The 20,821-nt window shown below is 36.5% G+C and overlaps 1 pseudogene; it reads right to left on the bottom strand.

Moving 5' to 3' along the window:
- Positions 1-12,370: 12,370 nt before the first annotated feature.
- LOC129888196 (5S ribosomal RNA) lies at positions 12,371-12,493 on the bottom strand (annotated as a pseudogene).
- Positions 12,494-20,821: the final 8,328 nt, after the last annotated feature.

The following is a 20,821-nucleotide window of genomic DNA, read 5'->3' as shown; positions in this document are numbered from 1 at the left end:
GCAATGTAAACTTGACATTATAGACTCAACATCATAGTTGAAGCTTCCATTCGAGGTTGTCTCCACAAAAAATAGGTTTCATACCCATATGCTATTTTTTCCAGTTTCCACAATGGCGCTCAAAATTAGACCAGAAGCCACAAGAATAGCCTAAATGGTCCTTCTAGACTAAATCAATGTTTAAAAGCGAGCAGAACCATCAGAATTCAGTTCTGAGGCCGTTTATGAAATGTATTGACATAAATCAACTATTCAAGATTCAAAAGCTCTAAATAATAAAAACTTTCATAAAAATAACACGAACAACTAGGCGACCGAATGATTATTTCTAGCAAGTCAAAAATGACTTTGGGTCACTACTAGAATGCTGTAAATGATGAAAAGAAGTAAATTTCACAGAAATGACCATGAGGGTCATTACGACATCCACTACAAAAAAGGACTTTCATCCATGAAAGTATATTCAAGAAATACCTAAAGGCTCAAATAAGCCGGGGAACTGTTTATGTTACTCTTGCTCCATCTTAGAAGTTAGATTCAATGGATCTTAAACAAAGTAATGGCTCTAAATCGTAACAATATAACATCTTTGGAAAAAATAGCAACTGGCTCCATCACGAAAGTCAAGCAATCATCCAACTCAACTCAATCATACATGTCCTCAAAATTTCAAATGGCCCAATATCCCTAGGGCTAAGTTTTCCCTGCCTCCCATATCTCATTACGCTCTTTGGTATTACATGGGTGAAAGGTACCCATGGATGAAGTCCCACATAGATTTACCTTGATGAGCCCTAAATTGTAGAGATTTAAATCTTGACCTTGAATACCTTTGAATTTCTTGAGGGAGAAGAACACTTTGAGAGAAAGCTTGAGAGATAAGGTTTTATGATTGTGGGATTTATGGAGAGATTAGGAGGGTTAGAAGAATTTAGGGTAGTTAATGGTTAGGAATCTAGTCCCAAAAACTGTCCACATTCATTAATGAAATATAGGGAAAAGACTAAAATTCCATCATTAAATCTGAATTCGAAACCCAAAATGGGCCCTCACCATGGACCGTTATGGGTACTACATCCATGGTCCCCTCCATGGTAAGGGACATAGGATATTTTATAAGGGGGTTTTAGGAGGTTTCCTACAACGAGACCACCACGGCCCATAAAGGGTACCACGGTGCATGGTGGTCTTCCGTGGTGGAAAACATAGACTTGAACTTTTTGGGGTTTGTAGGAAAGTTTCAAGACTTCTTCAATGGAGATCTTCACAGTCCATAGAGGTCACTATGGTCCTCGATCCAAAGGTGTGGTGTAGGACCTCTAGAAGGGGTTCACCATAGAGGCCATTACGGTATGTGGACCGCACCACTAGTCGTGGTGGCCTGTCATGGTCCTCAACTCAGGAAACCACTTGGTTGGGCAGGAACCACGGTAGCCTTTCACGGCCTGTGGTCCACTTCACGGCCTTTATTACATCTCTGAGGACCATCTAATGTCCAAAAGCTGAGTTTTCTTGAGTTTTATCTTTTGTTCCTCAATTTTTGACTTTCCTAGTTCTGGAATCTTATACTAAGTATGTGAGATATTCATGAACAATTGACAGAAAATGAGGAATATGACATAGGAAAACTTCATCTTTAGCATACAATTTTTGTAGGATAAGACCTTCAACTAACATCTAAGGCCATGTGAGCTGTAACATAGAACCGTTTGTAACTCTACATCGAAAAGAGAGAGGCTACATTCCAAGGTAGATTCCATGAGAACAACTTAACATCTTGATCTATATGTTGATCCAATATCTAAGCCATAAGGCGACCTATGTTGGCAATATAGTTTGGGATTTTACGTTAATACTAGGATCTCTTGGGTATCTAACTATGTTACTGGATGGAACCCCACCTAAAATTCCTCTTGGTGCTTAGTTAATATCCTAATGGAATTCATTAAAACATTTCAACATCATCATTAACTTCATCATAAAAGTAATCATAGTAGTAGCTCATTAACTTGGGGATTCGTAAAAATCCATAATGTTAGTACGAATTGTCCTTATCACCATCTAAACATAATTGTGTGAGAATTGTACTTAACACACCATAATATCTTCTTGGATCATATTTGATCATCATTATAACTTTCATCATTCAATCATAAATCTCAACTCTTTCATAAAAGCTTTCTTTGAAAATCATTGAACTTCAAAATCATAATTCATGTAATTCATCATTGAAAATAGCTTCATGTATGGACATACATAATTCAACTTGAAATCATGCAATTAATGCAAAATTATGCCTATAATGATCATTAATAACAACTAAACACATAATTGGAATAGCCCAATGCAATTCATCAAAACTAGGGTTAGAAATTAATTGAAACTCAAGAGATATTTTGAAGAAACCTTGGGACTCCATGGGAGAAAGAAACCTTGGATAAATTCCCACATACCTTGATTAAATCAACTCAGAAATTGATAAAGAAACTGATTTCTCTTGATACTCTACCTTGAGTGTGTGAGAGAACCTTGAGAGAATTGATTGATCTTGCATTAGGGAATTTAGGAGAATGAATTAAACTATGAGGGGAATTTGAAGGGTGGGGTAGTTATAGCCTTTGAACTTGGCCCAAAAGATGTCTAGATACATTGAACCAAACTTGGGCAAAAGATAATATTACCCCTCACTAAACCCAAATTTTGGTCCTATGAATTGGACTCTACGAGTCGTCAAAACCTATACAACTCATCAACTTTGAGTCGTCCTGTAGGTATGAGATTTTGGGTCTCTAATTCCTTTCTATGAGTCATGGTTATGACTCGTCAACATTCTTATGGGTCATAGACCCTTGTCATCCTGCAGATCTGCGAACCTGTATATTTTCCTGTGTGTGAAGTTTTATTATGATTCAATGTTATGACTCATCAACAAGCCTACAACTCATCCTACGAGTTGTAGGAATGGTTACAAGTCATAGAGTGACTCATAAACTTGAGGACAATCAATATTTTGAGAGATTCTCTTTGGTTCCAACTTTCTGACTTCCCAGGTCTTACATCTCCTAACTCCATCTTTCTCATCCTAACACCCAAATCACAAAAACAATTCTCTAAAAGTTCCCTCAAGGTCTTCTTCTTCCTCAAGCATAGAATCTCAATGGTTTCAAGGTCAAGTCTCCAATTTAAGTGCATTAGGTCTCCCAAAGTGTCTAAGGTATGTGGGAATTCATCCATGAATCCTTCCATCTATAGAGTCCCAAGGTTTTCTTCAAATCTCTTTTATGAATTCTTCTTCTAAACCCTAATTTTCATGAAATTTCATTTGGTCATCTTAATGGTGATTTATCTTATCATTATTGATCAATTTATGCATAATTCAACTCATATTGCATGATTTCAAGTTGATTTTCATAGACCCATGCTATATGCTATTTTCAAGTAGGATTTCAAGGTTTATGATCATTATTTATAAAGGGAATGACCTATGAATATTTACCAAGGCTTATGAATGACTCAGGAAAGTAATGAATTATGATCTCAATGATGTTTCAAGCAAAGTATAAAGTTGGTGATGGTTTTTACTCACACACTCATGTTAAAGATGGTGAATGATTCTCTCACTGACTCATGAATTCTTATGAATCAATCATGTTAATGAACTACTCTTATGATTATCTTATGATGAAGATTGATATCTATTATTGTATTTCCTGATAAAGTTAATGACTATGATTTATGACTTTTCATTGGGATATGACTAAGAACTGAGAGGACTTTAAGGTGCGGTTCGGTCCGGTAGTTCAAGTAGCTATCCAAGGGAATCCTAGTAGCAACCTTTAGTCCCTAAATACGTTGCCCGCATAGGTTTATGCCAATATGTCCTAACTAGTAGATCCACATATACCTTAATGTTAAAGAAAGGTTGTCAAATAGTCTACCTTAGCAAAGTGGTCTCTCTCTTCTTGATGTGCGAATCACATCGAGTTCTATATAATATCTTGCATGGTCTTATATGTCGATTAAATTTACTATACCATACAAAGGTATATGAAATTCTATAGTCCTCATAATGTTTATGATGCATTGTCCACATGATTATGATACAATTTTCTAATGTTTTTCAAGTTTTACTTATGTTTTCAAGATATTTGTCATGCATTCCATGTTCATATTGCTCATATCCTATTGTCTTGTTCATGCATTCTTTTCACATAGTTAGTGCATTCCATGTACTAAAACATATTTTTTCCTACATTGCATCATAATGTAGGGTTTGACGATCACGCTTATCCTCCAATTTGTGGCTAGAGTTTATTATTACTCTTATTGCTGGTGAGTCCTCATGTTTTGAGGAAGTTACAATATATCTCTTTCTTACATTCTTATGACTTTTCTTATGTGTTTTAGGTGAGATAGGAGCTTCTCTTATGCCCTCACCTAGACTAGTAGATACATGTTAGATGTTCATGGAGTCTATATTGTCTTTCTATTTGAGATTTATTCTCTTTTACTGAGACTATTCATGTTGAGACTTACTTCTATATCTATGTTTCATCTTTATTGCTTTATCTACCTGATGTATGCTCATGAATGATATTTTAAGAGGTAATGGTTGTGATCATTCGGGGTTTCAATCTCCATGTCACGCCTAGGGCCTAGCTTGGGTCATGGCAAGAAGTTATGAAAGATAAATACCCTCATCTATTCGCTCCTTCTAGTGTTGATGATGAAGGTAACACTCCTTTTCCTATCTCATATTTAGTGTATTTTTGAATATTTTAATTTTTTCATTACATTCGCGCCTTGTGTAAATCCTTAGCTTGGTTAACGTTCGAGGATGAATGATCCAAAGGGAGAGATATTGTAACACCCTAAAATATTCTAACTTAACTCAATCCAAAGTGTTTTCATCAGAGCCCCGCTATGAATTCCATCTATAGCCAGTAGAAGCTACTACGGAGTATAGGAAGGACTCGTAGGTCACTCCTATACTTGGTCAAAAATTGGGTTTATTGAGACTCTTTTATGGATGGATTTTACAGTCCATAAAAGTGTCTATGACCTATATAAGGGACTTGTAGACCCAGCCTCGCAATTTCACTAGCTATTAAAATGTGCACACATTTCTACATCCAAGTTCTACAACCTATATGAAGGTCTACAACCCATAGAAGGGTCCTCAAAGTCCCTCAGTTTGATCCTACGACTAACATTCATGAATTATAGAAAGGTTTACGACCCGTAGACAGAGTCGTTAGACCCAACCTTTGAAATAACAGTAGGTCCAATTTCGGGCACCCAGTTTCTACGAGTAGTCTTCTACTACCCGTAGAAAGTTCCACGGTCCATAAGCCAACCCGTAAACACCAAGTTCAAATTTTTATGAACATTAATTTGACCATTTTCCAACCTTTCCAAAATAAAACCATGAAATTTTAGGACTAAATTAAGTCCCTTATCAGTACCCTACATGCCTTCTTCACTCATTAATAGTTCAAACATATAGAGCGAGGATAAAAAAAAGAGAAAACGCTAGGATTTAAGTGTGGTCAGTGAGTTCTTCGATTTTCTCCAAGAACATCATTCTTTCGGGTGTATAAGGTTAATCATAGCATTGGACTGAGTTCATCTATGTGCCCAACATCTAAATTTAGTTAGTATGAGTTCAAGTTTGATTTTAATCTTATCATATTGAGTTTTCAAGTGAGTTATGATGCCTATCGTTGAGCTCTCTGTATATTTACTTTTATTGTAATTATTCTCATAATTTAAATTCTTAAATTGTTTTTCATGATCACATTCACAGTAACCCTAGTTGAGTATCCACATTACTTCACATTATGCGTTGTTTTGAGTTGAAGAATGATGTATTTTCATGTCTTAATTGAGAAAGGATTTTTGAGTACATTATATTACTTGAATTATAGAATTTTACATTACTAAGTTTATGCATTAATTTTTCTAAGTCTAAATGAGTTAGAGTATTATGCATTATTTTGAGAATGAACTTCAATATAACACGAGTAGTTCAAAAATGTGTATTGGTTATTAAAAGAGTATTTCAAGAGTTTTGAGAAACAAATTTAAGGTTATCTAAATAAAGTCCGATGAGACTAAATAAGACATTTTGAATATTTTCACTCATCGGAGTATATGAGCATTGTTGTATATTTTTTGGGAGTAGTATTGAGCATTGATTTAGGTAAGAGTTCAGATAACTCAAACACCATAAACTACATAGACATCATAGGATAGGATCGTGCCATTGATTTGAGTGACTCCTCACTTCAGTCCCTGATACAGACTTTTATATGGATCCATGAGTTGAGTTTGTGTTCCTTATCCTGGTAAGGTAACTAATGGCTTTAGAAATGTGAGCAATAATTTGTATCATAACGAGGCTCATAGTGATGGTTGTCGGTTAGAGAAACTCCAAAAAAGAGAAAACATTACTTTTATATTGAGTTACATTTTTTACTTATATTTTGTATAGCATTGACATATTTCCATACTTGCATGTTTATCCAAGTCTAGCTATTTTAGTATTTTCTTATGAGTATTCCAATTCAATTATTTCCTTTCTCAACTATTTTTGTAAGACCCCGCAAGTTGGAAAGTCTAAAACCGAAGTTCAGAAGAAGTTTCTCAAAAAAATCTCATCTTTTGGTACCAGATGGACTTCACGAAACCCTTCACGATCCTTGGAAAGATCATGTAGTCCAACCTTGGAAGTGGTCACTTAGGGGTGGAGGACCACGAGAGGATTCACAGACGGTGGGGTGCACCACTGTCACAACCCAAGCATAAGGCCTAGATGTGACATGGCGAATGAGGAATCCGAAAGTACCTCAAATAAGCTTCTTAGCATTATTTTAGCTTTTCATAGATAATGACAATAAATAAATAAGCAGAAATCATAATAGTAAATCTTCAACTTACATATGTCTAACAATATCTCTAACTTTTAGATTTAACGGGGCTAAGACAAGTCCCTAGCTAACCCTCAATCATAATAGAAAGAAATACCATAGTAAGTGTCTAAATATCTCAACATATCATAATCTAGAAAGATAAAGGAATCTTGTTTCCAAAATATGGGAACTCACCAAAAGTAGTCTTCAAACGAAATCTCAACTAGCCGCGTGGACGAGAATGAGGAGGAGCACCATTCCCTACATGGTGATATCATGTAGGCCAAAGAGTATGTGTTAGTACTTTGAATGTAATAAGTATGTAAGCAATGCATGAACATTGAGGAAACATTAAAACATTTATGTAATATGAAACATAATGCAATGCATGCATAATCAATCATATACATATCCTTTAAAATATTCATTTTGTGGAAAAATGACCATAACCGATATATAAGACCATGCGATCTATTACATGAAATCAAAAATAACCCCCTACATTGGCTGGGGAGACTACTTCCTGGGGAGAACTCCGTCAACTTCATTCATTTCTTTAACTTTAACTTTAAGGGCTTTCATGGATCTATTAGCCTAAGCCTACAAGGTCTCCTATGTTGTTACATAGTTAACGAGACAAGGGGTTTCTAGTAGGATTCTCTTACTGAATTCTACCTCAATACCTCATTCGGTTCTAAGTCAATCCCACAGAATAGTTTAAAACTTTAAAATATTTATAGCATGTAGCTTGAAAATTCAAAACATCACATTCGGTGGAATAGCTCATTAAAATCTTTAGTGATTCAAATATGCAAGAATTGTCCTTATAGCATAAAGAATCCATCATTCATAGCATTTCATCATTTTTTTATTTTATAAGACTCCCTTTTTATCATAGACATTGCTTTCATAAATATTTATTTGGAGTCAAAGCTTTTAAGTCAAACATCATTGAAAATATAGTAAAACTCGGTGTGTTTAAATCACTTCAACTTTCAAACATGTATGTAAATGAAATTATGCATAAATAAATTTGAAATTCATTAATTAAAAATCATGCTTTAAACAACCCACCATGAATTTCAAGAACCTTTAAAGAGCTAAATATGGAAAAATACTTGAAAACCATCAATTCATACATATAGAATCATTTTCATCAAAATCGATCAATAAACATTAGTTTAACCATGATTCATGATATTAAGTAGAAATAACAATGACCCATAAGAAAATATTACTTGAAATCAAGAGATTTAGTTGAAAGAATTTTGAACTACATGGGTGGAAGAACCCATGGATAAACACCCACATAACTTAGAGTAAAGCTTAAAGAAAATAAACATAATTTATCATATAATCAAAATACTTTAGCATGAGAGTGGAAGGAATACTCTCATTGAAACCTTACATACCTGAAATCCAAAGAGTTACTCACAATCGAAGGACTTAATAAACACTCTTGAATCCTAACATTTTCTCCTCGCCGGAGTGTTTTTTGTACTACCCGGAATATATGAATCACCAGAATAGTATTTCTACACTACTAACAACTAAAACTATATTTTGGTAATGAGTAAAGAAATGTATAGAGAGAAGAGTTTCTTGATAAAGCTTGATGAAAGTAGGTATTTATACGTATGAAGGAGGGACCTAACAATAATTAAAATAATTATAAAGAAAAATCTAAAAATTTAATGGAAGATTGTGATGTCATGAGTTGTCACAACCCAACCCCGTAGGCCGTGACTGGGGTTCGACCGGGACCCTCGTATATATAACTATCAGATGTACCAATCGATATAAGAACTATACATAAGAACCCCAGTGGGCCATAGCATTTCCATGTACATGTAGCCGCTTTCATTTGTATCTTATCATGAAAGGGCATGCAAGCCGATAAGGCTGCCATAACATCTTAATATTTGCCATTCACCATATGGACATAAATGAACAAAACTTATATATACAACCCACACATATGTCTACAGACCTCTAAGAATATTAACAGTAACATCTAGCGGGACAGGGCCCTGCCGTACCCTTGAATAAACAAATATATACATTAGAAGATCAACACCAAAAGCTGGGCTCCAAAATAGTGGAGCACCTCCAACATAGCTGAGTGGAAACCTTAAGCTGACGGATCCCTAAAATGAATATCTGTACCTGCAGGCATGAAATGCAGCCCCCCCGAGGAAAAGGGAGTCAGTACAATATATGTACTAGGTATATAAAGCATAACATAACATAACTGAGCTAACAACTGAAGTAGGGATGCAGGAAACAAATATAACATTTAACAAATTTCTCTACCTGCATCTTATGACATGAGGGCATGTATATCTTTTTTACATACCATACCTGGCCCGCTGTGGGACTTGGTGCTATAAGTGTATCACTATATTTTCACATGCATGCCTACAACTGTATCCGTTCCTTCAGTGAGGGACTCAGTGAAGTTTTGATTTCATTGTGTATCATGTCCGGCCTTTTATGGGATGCGGTGAATAATCATTTCATCATATATCATGCCCGGCCCTTCATGGGATGCGGCGAATCAACATTTCATCATTTATCAAGCCCAACCCTTCATGGGACGTGGTGAATGATCATTTCATCGTGTATCATGCTCGTCCCTTCATAAGATGCGGTGAATAATTATTTCATCATATATCATGCCCGGCCCTTTATGGGATGCGGTGAATCAGTATTTCATCATTTATCAAGCCTAGACCTTCATGGGACGCGGTGAATCTCAATTTCATCATTTATCATGCTCGGCCCTTCAGGGGATGCAGTGAATAATCATTTTATCATATATCATGCCCGGCCCTTCATGGGACGCGGTGAATAAGCATTTTATCATTTATCATGCCTGACCCTTTATGGGACGTGGTGAATAATGTATTAACAGTATGCGCGAGTGGAGTAGTGAATAACCATATGAAAATAAATTCATCATTTAAGGCTCAATGAAATGGTCAAATGAACTATCACTTGGAAAACAGGGTAGGAATCATCTCCAGTACCCTCTAGATACCATTAGGGACTATGTCAACTGGAGCCTCAACTTCATAGTCATATGTTACTATAGTATGAACCATCTTATAGAAGTTCGAGTATTGGCTATCTCAGAGCCTTTTAAATAGAGGAGCTTTTTCATACCAATCACTATTCAATCATATAGAAGACTTGAGGAATAAGATCTTAACTCCTTTAAGAGTCTTAACATCTATAAGTGAACAAAAAACATGTATCAAGGAAGTTCCCAACAACTTATGGAACCGAGGACATTTGTTATTATAGGGTCCTTAGGAATAAGAGCTTATGAATAGAGTTACCCCAAGCTTCATATACATATCATTTGTAACCTATATCTAAGACATGCCAAAAAAAGAAAAGGGATGGGCTTTACATACATTTGAAACATGCCAAACCAAGGGAGAGATAGGCCTTACATACTTACTACTTCCCTTCTTACAGAAGACTTGAAAGGCAATATCTCACTTATTGTAGGAGTTCTAACATCAAGAAATAGGTCAGAGTCATGAATCATTCTCGAAGATCTATGAATGGAATTATCCATAGAGCACATATTACATTCCACTTATAGCTAAGACATGCCCAAAAGAAGAGAAGGATAGCTTCACATACCTCTTATCGATTGCTTTTAACCCGACTTGTCGTGTCGTCCTCTTAACGTATTTAAAAACAAGGTAACACTAATATTAACAACCTTTAACTTTACAGCTTCTAAATCCACAACCAAGCACCCACAAGAATCAATTCCTTATCATCCTTGCTCGACTGGTCTCGACTAGTGTTTTAGTTAGTTAAGGAGTTAGTAGAAATCGGGCAGCATCTCCTCTATAACTTCCCCTATCAAAAATTTCAATTTAATCCCCAAACCTTAGCATCCAACCAAAAAAAAATCAGCAGCTCATATGCAATTAAAATATGGCAATATTATGCAATACAAGCTGCCAACAACTCGCTTAAAATTACGAGACCAAAATAGGGTTTTTAGTCACTATTTCATAAAATCTCGTGTGGCTGAAACCAGAAGCTCCCATACACCTTTTGGAATGTTTTCCATACCTGCAACATACAATAAAAGCACCTACAATCCCAGCACAACAGCCACAACACCCTACTCGACAATTGATTTAACTATTACGGCCTTAGTTTAGTTTATTTCCAACGTCAAGCATCCTTGTGCAATTTTTATAGTTCCAGCCACGTATAAGATATGTAATACACTCCATAAACACACCATAAACTCCAAATTTAAAGGAAAACCCTTACCTTACTCGAAATTGGCCAAAGCTTGCCAAATTTTGCCTCGGAAGTTCTTCCAGCGCGGCTGAAACATCGTGGCTTCTTGTTACACTTTTGATGCTTATCCAAACAGCAACTTTAAATTATTAACACCTTCATATATTTTCCAAAACCTTACCAAAAAGTGAAAGAAGAGAACCAAGCCATACCTTACTAAAACTTATCTCGGAAGTTCTCTTAACATGCTGAAAATTAACGGACTGTTTGTATCTCTTCCTTGCTGCCCCAAAATGATATTTTATGCTATTAAATACGTTCATGTAGCCGTGGGATACCTTGAATAATTATTTCATGAAACAAAATCAGAGGGCTTACCTTGCTTGACCAAATCTGTAGCTCTCTCTCCATGTTCTCTAAGTTTTTTTCTCCAATTTTTATAAGTGTAAAGATGCTAAAAATAAGACCCTTAGTCATAAGATGACTAATATATAACCTTCCTTAGAGGGTGACATGTGGAATCCCCTAAGGGGTGACACATGTCAAGCCCTTAGGCAGCCACATCATCTCATGCAACCAATCATAAGCCTCCACGTGGTAGGTGGGGTCCACCCCAAGCAGGTGAGTCACCTACTTGGTCCAAGTAGGTGCATCACCTACTTGTCACCTGCTTTCTTCATTTTCATGGATTCGTAATCTCGTCTTATTTTAAGAGCCTATATATTCCTTGCTACTTAAGCTCGATATCTACTCAAGTAACTTAATAATGTAAGAAGTCCAAGTTGGTGGCGTACGTGAGTAAGTCGAGTCCTACGACCCATTACTTGGCCTCCAACTCCTTCCAGATTCTTATAACCCTATTTCCAATCTTCCCTATTATTGGGGTATCTCATTCTCCCCTCCTTAGAGTTGTTTGATATCGTTATAGATTATCCAACTCACATGACAACTTCTAAGAAACTTAAGAGCCTCCCCAGAAACTTAAGAAGCTTAAAAAGCGTTCCAAGGTACCAAAATATGGGGTGTAACATCCTTCCCCCCTTTAGAACATTTGTCCTCAAATGTGAACCAAAACCTTCCTCCGGATCTTATACCGACTATATGGAGAGTTCCTCTATCCCGTTGCCATAACATATACTTTCATCAAGCAATCAATATCAGAGTTCCAAAGGTTAGGATTACTTGTGTTTTATTTCCTCTTTCATTTCCCGGAGGGGTCACCCATCCTAGTACTATTCTCGCCCAAGCACGCTTAACTTTGGAGTTCTGATGGGATCCAGTGCGTTAGTGCTGGTATGATCGCATCCATCCCTTATGGGATCTCGTTTGAAGTTTAAGCGTTCCCATTTACATATGATAGGGTCAGTTGATTTTCTCTTACACTTGTACTTCTCTTATCCACTTCCCCCCTTTAGGGTGTATCCATGTCATTGCCTGTTTATTTATAACTTTCCAAATGCATATGAGTCCTTTCCAACCTATTTAGTATACTGCGCTATTTCCATATCTTCCTTTACATCACCTATACTTTAGGTTACCCATGTACGAAACCTTAATATAATCATGAGGTACTTAGAATCCTCAATATACAGTACCAACTCTAGTCTGAACACTGGTACTTGAGTAATATCCTTAATGTAGTAGTGCATTTAATGCCATATTCCATTCTTCACAATCAGTAATTAGCTCATAACCATTTATCCCGGTGTATCAACTCAGTCGGTGCCTTAATATGTCGTTCTATCCAGATCTAGGTATCATCTCTAAATCATCTTCTTATTATCATAAGTCTTTTCCAACTTCTTTTTACCATACTAGTATCGTCCTCCTAGTAACTATTGCCATCCAGTCAGCAATTACCTCATTCCTCGAGGTCATCCATACTCACAATTTAGTCAAATCTTATCATTATGGTGGACACGACTTTTCACGACATATTACAATCCTGTAGCTCATTCTCTTTTTATTTCTTGAAAACTTTTAGCAGAGTTTCCTCTGTATTTCTTACTATATCAAAACCTACATGCAGAAAATACCAACAATGCCTTCCGGGGACAATATATATACTCATATAATATCATATCGCAGCTACACAGGGCGCCTAATATCAACAGTATGAAAATGGACTTACCTTGTATGTCTACTCAAACTGCACCTATTGTACTTTCCTGTTTACTTTCCCTTTTACTTTTCAACTTTACATGTCAATCATATTTCCATACCTTACCTGGCATATCTCCTACCTTCCTTTGCTTACCTGCATGCTCTATAACTTCTAATATCGTTAGTTACTTTCTCCTATCGATGTTGTCCTTCTACTGAAATCACCGGTTAGTATGAGGAATTTCATTCCCTAGGACTCGGGTCTATCGCATGATCTTATATATGAAAGAAAGTAACATTCTAAATGTCCTGTAGCCTCCTGTTGATAGATGTGGTGCACAAGACACCGATAAACAAGACTCTACTAGACACGGTCTGTAGACATTCCAAGGACGAACTGCTCTGATACCAATTCTGTCATGACCCAACCCCATAGGCCATGATTGGGGTCCAACCTGGACCCCCATATATATAACTATCAGATGTACCAATCGATATAAGAACTCTACATAAGAACCCCAGTGGGTCATAACATTTCCATGTACATGTAGATATTTTATTTGTATCTTATCATGAAAGGGTGTGCAAGCCGACAAGGCTGCCATAACGTCTTAAAATTTGCCATTCACCATATGGACATAACTGAACAGAACTTACACGTACAACCCACAAACATGTCTACAGACCTCTAAGAATATTAACAGTAACATATGGCAAGTCAGGTCCCCCGCTGTACCCCTGAATAAACAAATGTATATATTAGAAGATCAGCACCAAAAGCTGGGCTCCAGAACAGTGGAGCACCTCCGACATAGCTGAGTGGAAACCTTAAGCTGGTGGATCTTTAAAATGAATATATGTACCTGCAGGCATGAAATGCAGTCCCCCCCTCCCCCCGAGGAAAGAGGGGTCAGTACGATATATGTACTAGGTATATAAAGCATAACATAACATAACTGAGCTAACAACTGAAGTAGGGATGCAGGAAACAAATATAACAGTTAACAAATTTCTCTACCTGCATCTTATGACATGAGGGCATGTATATCTTTTTTACATACCGTACCTGGCCCTCTAGGGGACTTGGTGCTATAAGTGTATCACTATATTTTCACATGCATGCCTACATAGTGTATCTGGCCCTTCAGTGAGGGACTCGATGAAGTTGTCATTTTATCATATATCATGCCCGGCCTTTCATGGGATGCGGTGAATAATCTTTTCATCATATATCATGCCCGACCCTTCATGGGACGTGGTGAATCAGCATTTCATCGTTTATCATGCCCGGCCCTTCATGGGATGCAGTGAATAATCATTTTATCATATATCATATCTGGTCCTTCATGGGACGTGGTGAATTAGCATTTGATCATTTATCATGCCCTTTCCTTCATGAGACGTGGTGAATAATCATTTCATCATATATCATGCTCGACCCTTCATGGGATGCGGTGAATACGCATTTCATCACTTATCATGCCCGGCCCTTTATGGGATGCGGTGAATAATGTATTAGTAGTATGCGCGAGCGGAGTAGTGAATAACCATATGTAAATAAATTCATCATTTAAGGCTCAACAAAATGGTCAAATGAACCATCACTTGGAAACCAGGGTAGGAATCAGCTTCAGTACTCTCTAATGCCATTAGGTACTATGTCAACTAGAGCCTCAACTCCATAGTCATATGTTACTATAGTATGAACCATCTTATAGAAGTTTGAGTATTGGCTATCTCAGAGACTTTTAAACAGAGGAGGTTTTTCATACCAATCACTATTCAATTGTATAGAAGACTTCAAGAATAGGAGCTTAACTCCTTTAAGAGTCTTAACAGCTATAAGTGAACCAGAAACATGTATCAAGAAAGTGCCCAGAAGCTTATAGAACCGAGGACATTTGTTATTATAGGGTCCTTAGTAATAAGATCTTATGAATAGAGTTACCCCAAGGTTCATATACATATCGTTTGTAACTTATATCTAAGACATGCCAAAAAAGAAAAGGAATGGGCTTTACATACATTTGAAACATGTCAAACCAAGGGAGAGATAGGCCTTACATACTTACTACTTCCCTTCATACAGAAGCCTTGATAGGCAATATCTCACTTATAGTAGGAGTTCTAACATCAAGAAATAGGTCAGAGGCATGAATCATTCTCAAAGCTCTATGAATGGAATTATCCTCATAGCACATATTACATTTCACTTATAGCTAAGACATGCCCAAAAGAAGAGAAGGATAGGTTCACATACCTCTTATCGATTTCTTTTAACTTTCCAGCTTCTAAATCCACAACCAAGCACCCACAGGAATCAATTCCTTATCCGCCTTGCTTGACTGGTCTCGACTAGTGTTTTAGTTAGTTAAGTAGTTATTGGAAATCAGGCAGCATCTTCTTTATAACTTCTCCTATCTGAACTTTCAATTTAATCCTCAAACCTTAGCAGCCAACAAACAACAACAATCAGAAGGTCATATGCAATTAAATATGGCAACAATATGCAATACAATCTTCCAACAACTTGCTTAAAATTACGAGACCAAACTAGGGTTTTTAGTCGCTATTTCATAAAATCTTTAACCGTATGGAAAGGAGGGTCATGTGGATAGAACCAGAAGCTTCCACAACCTTTTGGAATGTGTTCCATCCCTATAACATACAATAAAAGCACCATCAAGCCCATCACAACAGCCACAACACCCTACTCGACACTCGATTTAACTATGACGGCCTTAGTTTAGTTTGTTTCCAACGTCAAGCATCCTTGTGCAATTTTTATAGTTCCAAACATGTATAAGATGTGTAATACACTCCATAACCAAACCATAAAATCCAAATTTAAAGAAAAACCCTTACCTTACCCGAAATTGGCCAAAGCTTGTCAAAATTCGCCTCGGAAGTTCTTCCAGCGCGGTGGAAATGTTGTGGCTGATTCTTACCCTTTTGATGCTGCTCCAAACCGAAACTTTAAATTATTAAAACCTTCATATCATGTCCAAAACCTTACCAAAAAGTGAAAGAAGAGAACCAAGCCATACCTTACTAAAACTTATCTCAGAAGTTCTCTTAACGAGCTGAAAATTAACGGACTATTTGTATCTCTTCCTTGCTGCCCCAAAATGATATTTTATGCTATTAAATATTGTCATGTAGCCGTGGGATACCTTGGATAATTAGTTCATGGAATTAAATCAGAGGTCTTACCTTGCTTGACCAAATCCGTAGCTCTCTCTCCATGTTCTCTAAGTTTTTCTCCAATTTTTCTAAGTGTAAAGATGTTGAAAATAATACCCTTAGTCATAAGATGACAAATATATAACCTTCCTTTGAGGGTGACATGTGGAATCCCCTAACGGTGACACATGTCAAGCCCTTAGGAAGCCACGTCATCTCATGCAACCAATCCCAAGTAGCCACGTGCTAGGTGGGGTCCACCCCAAGCAGGTGAGTCACCTACTTGGTTCAAGTAGGTGCGTCACCTACTTGTCACCTACTTGCTTCATTTTCGTGGGTTCATAATCTCATCTTACTTTAAGAGTCTATATATTCCTTTCTACTTAAACTCAACGTGTACTCAAGTAGCTTAATCATGTAAGACGTCCAAGTTGGTGGCATACGTTAGTAAGTCAAGTCCTATGACCCATTACTTAGCCTCCAACTCTTTTCTGATTATTATAACCCTATTTCCAATCTTTCCTATTATTGGGGTATCTCATTCTCCCCTCTTTAGAGTTGTTTGATAGCGTTATAGATTATCCGACTCACATGATGACTTTTAAGAAACTTAAGAGCCTCCCCAGAAATTTAAGAAGCTTAAGAAGCATTCCAAGGTACCAAAGTATGGGGTGTAACATGAGTGATATCAAATGGAGGACTATTGATGTCATGGGTGATGTCAAATGGATCTAGATATTTCCTTTATTGGTAAGATGAACCTTCTTTTAATGGAATACCCTTTTTTGGAGCTACGTTTAAAAAAGATAACTTCCTCATGATTTAGTATCTTAATATGAATTGTTTCTCTAGAAATCTACTTTTATTTCATTGAAGAATCAACTGATTTGGAGCATCCTATAGTAAGATATGATTTTTCTTCTACAAACACTCTATTTTATCACAACACCATATCTTGCAATAATAAATTTATTTGACCTACTTAACCTCTGAAACTTAAAATATGGTTTCAAAAAGGTTATAGGTAATGATGTTGGGTTATTCAAAAATTTGAATCATATAATTTGGACCATCCTATGAAAAGTTATGCCCGTAATACAGAAGAGATATCATTTTCATTGAGAATTGAAACATCATATACAACATTTTTAGGGGGTGTTACAACCACGAGCTGTGGTGGTGTCCCATGGTCTGACCCCCTCAAGTGTCCTGAGGAGTCCACACCATGTGTGATGACCATGATTAGTAGTAGACACCATGGATAGTGGTGGTCTCCGTGGAGGAAACCCTGCCAAACTCAACTTCCCTAGAGCCAAGTCCCTCACCAAGACCACCACCACGAGCCGTGGTGAGATTCACGGACTATTGTGGGTGCTCTGTCCAGGTAAAGTTTCAGTTTAATTTAGTGTTTTGATCTTTTCCTGTATTTTCATTAATGAATGTGGATAATTTTGGGGGAGTTAGACTAACCTATTAGCTACCCTAAGCCCTCCTAACCATCTCATTATCACCCAAACACTCAAAAATCAAAATCCTCTCTTCAAAATTGTTTACCCAAGAGTGTTCTTCTTTTTCAAGCAATCCAAAGGATTTATTCACGATCAAACTTCAATTCTCTTCAATTTAGGGCTCCTAAGATCAAAGGTATGTGAGAATTCATTCATGGGACCTTTTACCTATGGAATCTCAAGTTTTCTCTCAAAATCTCTTATGAATTCTTCTTCTGAAACTCCTAATTTCATGATTTTGCATTGGGTATTTTTAATCATGATATATCTTATGATTATTGATTAAATTATGCATAATTCATATCATGTTGCATGAATTCAAGATGAATTTCAATAACCTATGTTATATGCGAGTTTCAAGTATGTTTTCAATGAACTATGATCATGAATTTCAAAAGATTTCAATGAAAGTTTTATGAATGATTACCAAGGTTTATGAATGACTCATGAAAGACTATGAATGATGTTTCAATGATGCTTTAACCAAAGAGTTATAGTACGATATGGTCAATCCTCGCACAATCATGTTAAAGAGGTGATAAGGATAATTCTCATCAACTCATGAATTCTTATGAATCAATCATGGTAATGAGCTATTCTTATGATTTTCTTATGATGGGGTTTCATATCTATTATTTTGTTTCTTATATGATGTTAATAACTATGTTTTTATGAAGTTCTTTTGGGATAATGACTAAGTACCAAGAGGAATTTAAGGTGGAATTTGGTCTGTAGCCATTGTAGCTACCCAAGGGAATCCTAGTAGCAAACTTTAGTCCTTAACTACATTGCTAGTGTAGGTTTATGATGTCAACATTGTGAAGCTAGTAGATCCACATATAGCACAGAGTTAGAGGAAGTATCATCACAAAGTCTACCCTAGAAAGGTATCTTTCCCCTTCTTGATATGGGGATCATCAGATTCCATGTTATAGCTCGCATGGTCCTATATATCGATTAAAGGTCCTATCCCATACCAAGTTAAAGAAAAAGGTATAAGGTTATTCCGATTATGTTTTGATCCATTGACTAATAATTATGATGCTTTAAGTTTTTCATGGTTTCACTAATATTTTAAGATATTGGTCTTGCATCTCATGATCCATATTGATTATTTCATATATTCATTGTTCATGCATACTTCTCACATACTCAGATAATTCCATGTGATAACACATACTTTTGCTTACATTAATATATGGTCCGAAGATTACGCTCATCCTCCTATTCATGGCTAGAGCTTATTACATTTGTACTGGTTGAGAGCCTTTATGTTTTGAGGAAAACACATTCACTTTATCATTTTTATGCCTTTTCTTATGTTGTAATATCCCGAGTATGAGAAATTTAGAGTACGACATAATAAGATGAATAATTAGCCTTAGCGAATCCATTGGTAGGTTAAGAAAGATTTTCATTAATGGCAAAGTGGTATTTTCCCTATTTTTATAGGGGGAATGAATCAAGAAAATTTTTGGGATAGGTTACTAATATATTTAATCCCCAAAGCTCTTAAGTTTTCTTCATTCATTCACTAATCACCCATCCTAAAAATCTTCTCTCTACAAAAGCTTCTCTAGTCCACTGAAGACCTAGCAAGAATCTTCTTAAATTCTCCATTGATCTTCAAGTTCTTCTTCAAGTTTTCTTCATAATTTGTATTCAAGGTATGTAGGATTCATCCATGGGTACCTTTCACCCATGGCACACAAAGAATTTCTTAAATCTTCCATGAGTTTCAATTAAAACTTTGAATCTTCTTAATTTTAACTTCAATTGCATGGACTATGATGGATCTTGTGAATTCATATCTATTTTGGCATAAATTAATTGGTAATTGCATGGTATTGATAGATCCTTCATAAATATTCAGTATATAGTTAATTAAGGATTAGGATCTCATTATAGGGGATGAATACTCATGAAAAATAATGAAAAATCTGGAATTTGCTGGGAAAATACTAGGGCAGTGCACAACTATCGCACCAGGATTGGGTCTCTGTAGTTTGCCTCCTCGCGCAATGCATCACTATAGTGCCTGCAGAGCGCTCAGTATTTTACACTTGGCGCGACGTACCATTATAGTGCCATCGCCCAATTTTCCATAAAATGCATTCACCAAATGTGACTTATGTGATAAAATTCTTTTTTTATGTTTTATTTTGAGGGTGAGATAGGGACATGTCTTAGACCCCGCCCATGTTCATGAGTAGAGGCATCTAGTTGGATAAATATTTCGATTCTATGTTGTCATGTGACATTCTTCATTTTCCATTCATGGTTTAGACTCTCTATGTTTTTCCGCTTTTACTTTGCCTTATATATTCTTATGATATGAACAAAAGGCTTAGTTGGAGCCTTTCGGGGTTTCGATCCCCATGTTATGACTAAGCCCTAGGTTGGGTCGTGACAAACTCTGAATCAGAGTATGAGGTTCAAGTGTCCTAAAGAGTCCAACATGCCGCGTCAAGTAGAGTCTTACTCATGGTTGTGAAGCGCGCCACATTTATGAATAGTAGGATATGAGACATTTTAGGAATTTTTACTTCTTTCATGATCTATGTCATGCTATAGAGTTTACCATTAGACTTTTTTTCCCTAATGGTCTTTCTTTGTGATTTTCAAAAGAATGGCTCAAAGAAGACCATCGTTTCCAAGGGGAAATAATGCTAACAAAGCCCAAGCTCCCCCATCTCCTCGAGACAATGGTCCTCTACTGGACTAAGTGACTAATGCAGAATTCTGAACCATTATTACTATGATATCCCAAGGGATTACGGCTCCTCCTAATGTTCCTACTCCGGCCTCAAGAGTAAGGAACTTTGCACAAATGAATCCTCT

Source organism: Solanum dulcamara, chromosome 4, assembly GCF_947179165.1.
Source record: "Solanum dulcamara chromosome 4, daSolDulc1.2, whole genome shotgun sequence".
NCBI lineage: Eukaryota > Viridiplantae > Streptophyta > Magnoliopsida > Solanales > Solanaceae > Solanum > Solanum dulcamara.
Note: the sequence above shows the minus strand (reverse complement) of the source record. Positions and strands in the feature narration are given on the sequence as shown.